The sequence below is a fragment of the Chiloscyllium plagiosum genome, unplaced genomic scaffold (assembly GCF_037043375.1).
Source record: "Chiloscyllium plagiosum isolate Xiang-an unplaced genomic scaffold, Cpla_swu_hap1 HiC_scaffold_48, whole genome shotgun sequence".
Lineage (NCBI taxonomy): Eukaryota > Metazoa > Chordata > Chondrichthyes > Orectolobiformes > Hemiscylliidae > Chiloscyllium > Chiloscyllium plagiosum.
The window spans coordinates 35,086,449-35,090,511 of NW_028270186.1; the positions used below are offsets into that span (position 1 = coordinate 35,086,449).

At 44.7% G+C, this 4,063-nt stretch overlaps 1 non-coding gene across 1 annotated transcript; it reads left to right on the top strand.

Moving 5' to 3' along the window:
- Window positions 1–3,981: 3,981 nt before the first annotated feature.
- trnar-ucg (transfer RNA arginine (anticodon UCG)) lies at window positions 3,982–4,063 on the top strand. The gene has a single exon. It is a non-coding gene; the product is annotated as a tRNA-Arg (tRNA).

A 4,063-nucleotide genomic window follows, 5' to 3' on the forward strand; every position in this document is an offset into this window, starting at 1 on the left:
CTCCTGTCGTGTTCGTGTTCGCCTCCCGCTCGGAAAATTGCAAACTGTTCTGCCGTCCCAGGCAAGTTGAGCTTTTACTGGAACTGAATGGAGACTGTTATTTTATCGCTGTTGTGAATCCAAGTCCTACGGTGACTCTACACGTTGTTATTTTGATTTCTAGCTGATGGGAAAATCGTTCCAATGAATTTCGATGTCATACCTTGTTGAATTTCTCCCATTTCCTTCATTTCCGTCCTGGAAACATCGGCAGGGAAAGGTAATCTAATCGAGACTGTGTGTGGTGAAATTCAGTTTTAACGGCCAATTCTTATTATGTTCTTTCTTTCTCTCTTTTCAGCATTGTCTGGAAAGTGATGGTGCACTAAGGCTGCAGAATGTTTGTAAGAGTCGTTTGGAAATGCCCTGTTGTTAGTTGTGAGATTACTTTATGACTCATGACCTCGGATTGTATCACATTTAGCATTCATGCATCTCTGTGTCTGAAAATGCATGAGGTATGCCAGTTTTGTTTGTGTTCCGTGTTAAATGCTTTCTCTTTTGCGATTCGCTCAACACATTTCGATTAAACAGGGTTTCTGAGGTAACTTCCAGCAGCAAAAATCCTCAGCTGAGGATCTGGGAAAAGTTCACCGAGTATGGTCAGTCGGAGTATGGCCGAGCGGTCAAAGGCGCTGGATCCAGGTTCCAGTGTCGAAAGGGGCGTGGGTTCGATTCCCGCCACTGCCATTTGTGATGATCAACTCCAACGCTGCTTCGGTGCCCACTTTATATTGATGTTGAAAACAAAAGTAAAATGGGTTTGCATCCCAGGGAACCATCTGTGTTGTGGGATACTGCCAAATATTTCAAAATGTCTCTCCTGTCGTGTTCGTGTTCGCCTCCCGCTCGGAAAATTGCAAACTGTTCTGCCGTCCCAGGCAAGTTGAGCTTTTACTGGAACTGAATGGAGACTGTTATTTTATCGCTGTTGTGAAACCAAGTCCTACGGTGACTCTACACGTTGTTATTTTGATTTCTAGCTGATGGAAAAATCGTTCCAATGAATTTCGATGTCATACCTTGTTGAATTTCTCCCATTTCCTTCATTTCCGTCCTGGAAACATCGGCAGGGAAAGGTAATCTAATCGAGACTGTGTGTGGTGAAATTCAGTTTTAACGGCCAATTCTTATTATGTTCTTTCTTTCTCTCTTTTCAGCATTGTCTGGAAAGTGATGGTGTACTAAGGCTGCAGAATGTTTGAAAGAGTCGTTTGGAAATGCCCTGTTGTTAGTTGTGAGATTACTTTATGACTCATGACCTCGGATTGTATCACATTTAGCATTCATGCATCTCTGTGTCTGAAAATGCATGAGGTATGCCAGTTTTGTTTGTGTTCCGTGTTAAATGTTTTCTGTTTTGCGATTCGCTCAATACATTTCGATTTAACAGGGTTTCTGAGGTAACTTCTAGCAGCAAAAATCCTCATCTGAGGATCTGGCAAAAATTCACAGAGTATGGTCAGTCGGAGCTAAAGTAAGGAAGTCGTTCGTTTCAGCAGTGTTTCACAATACTACCTTTCCCGTGAGCAGTCGAACAGGCTAAATGATTGTGCCACAGACTGCGACGGCAAACTCCGCTAAAAAGTAATCCTTTAAAGCCTGTCGAATCAACATGACGTTATTGGGGTAGATCGTGAAAAAAGATATTCCGGTGGACTTCGTCCACGCTCACCACATAGCCAAAATTAAACAAGTCGCGTTCCCCAGCATTTGGCCCCAATCCCTTTTAACGCATCCTATCCAGAAACTCACCCGATTACCTTTGCAATTTTCTGAGTGTAATAGCCTCCTCCACTTCCTCTGGTAGATCATTCCAAACACGCACAACCTTCTTTACAGGAAATGTGTCTCAGGTCCTTTGTCACTTTCAGCCCACTCACATGAAAGCTATGCTGTCGAGTTTTCAACTCACACCAGCTTGGGTAAAAGACTTAAGTATTCAGTTTACCACCCATCCAGAAGGTCATGTCGCTGCTGTTACGCTGCTGGGAAAGTCGTCCCAGCCGATTCCACCTCGCCCTACGGTACAAACATCGACGACATCTTTGTCTATATTTTGTCATCAATTTAACGTGTCTTTTTGTTTACGTTTTCAGGATGTCGATTACGCTGGACACCAACGAGCTATTGGAAACAGAACGGTGAAAAGAAGAACGGATTCAACTTTCACTGCCGGATGCCACTGTGCAGCCGCACGCCCGGCTGCGGCTGGTTTCTGTAGTGTAGTGGTCATCACGTTCGCCCAACACAGAAAGGTCCCCAGTTCGAAACTGGGCAGAAACTGCTTTGTTCTTCAACTGCAGGCTTTTATATGGACAAAAGCTGAGCTTTCTTGCATGCTTTCCCATCTGCAAACCTGCCTTCGAATTTGCTTGAACAAATCTGCTCTGGTAGTGAAATGTAATGCAATTCCATTTAATTACAGAGCAAAGCGTTGTTAAGTTTTTCTCCAACCTGGTTCTGATCATATGCCATTCTGTTCCTTCCCCGAAAAGCAGTACCGCATTTGCCTTCCTTTGCGCAAGCGGCTCGGTTCAAAGACAAGAAAGAAGCAGATGCTCTGGTGTCACAGCGCACCACGAATTCCTGAACTTGTCTGTCTGTCAAATGTACACCAAGATCGTCTCAGAAAGACCTCATTTGGAAACTGTCAATCGTTATTCAACGTGCGAGAATTGGCACCAAATATCCTGAATCATGTTTTGGTGCAATTCGCACGTTAGTGGCTCATTCAATCAGGAACAGCAATGAAAGAAATTACACTCTCAGAGGATCCTTTCGACTTGCGCATTCATAGCGTCGCTAGTATTAAGTTCCGCCCCGAGTTATGTTGGAACTGAAACGGACGAATCGACAGAGAGGCTACAGAATGACATCGCATTCGTTTGGTTTTCTTTAAATCACTGACGAGCAGGAAAATGTAAACGGGGAGGCCGAGTGGAGAAGTGAGGCAGTTGCAGCTCTGGTGAAATTCCTTCTTTGTGATTCACTCAGCAACCAGAGACGTGAAGGTGACTAAGGCGTGAAAGCTCTTCACATCGAGAACAAAAAGCACTCAAGGGCAGTTAGCACCTCTTCTGGAGAGGGGGGTGGGGTGAGGTAATTGCCTTTTGACTTCTGTTCCTATGTTCAGAAACTGGCTTTTAGCTTGAGGTGAACAGAAACTGCATTTCTAAAAAGCACCACGGAATTTAGCAAAATGTATTGAGTCGCTTCTCCTCGATTCCCACACAGGTTTCCAACTCAGTTGGTATCCATGTGGCTCATGTCCAGGAGTGAACATCTCAGCAGCAAATTGCACGGTTAAGGTAAAAGGCAAGGAAAGTGGCATCTCGAACTGGCTCCGAGGTCAGAGCATTCTCACAATGTGATCTGTCGTTCTCATGTGATCTGTCGTTCTCGGATTGTAATGCTACCTCCGGTTTTAGGGTGGAGAACATTCTTTGGGACTCTTATTCTGAAAAAAAAAACAGACACAGTGACTGAAACTATGCTGCACGGTATGATGTGGATCACGGCCTGCTCAGGTTTGTGCATTTTCCCTGTCGTCAGGTGTGTTTCGTGTTCCGTGTGAACGTGAATGTCGTCCTGTTTCGAGGATTGGGCGAAATCATTTAGCAAAGCAAGAACTGAAATTCCAGTAATGTCAAGCAACTCATGGTTATTTGACCAAATCATACGCGAACCCATATTCTCACGCACTCACAGATACATTTGTAGCTGAAAGAAGTCTGAGAAGATAGACTCAGCTTACCATTGATTTTTGTCTGGATTGATGGGCTATCAATATCTGCTGTGAAATTGACATTGTAGCCGGGGACATTCCAGCAGCTGTGCGAGTCCGAGAGGAATCATGGAACACTTTTCATGTGACTTTGCATCTGTTGATATGCAGGAGCACAATTGGAAATAGAAGAAAATGAGGCGGCCTGGCCGAATGGTAGTGTGGCCGAGCGGTCTAAGGCGCTGGATCTCGGTTCCAGCCTTGAAAGGGGAGTGGGTTCGAATCCCACCACTGCCA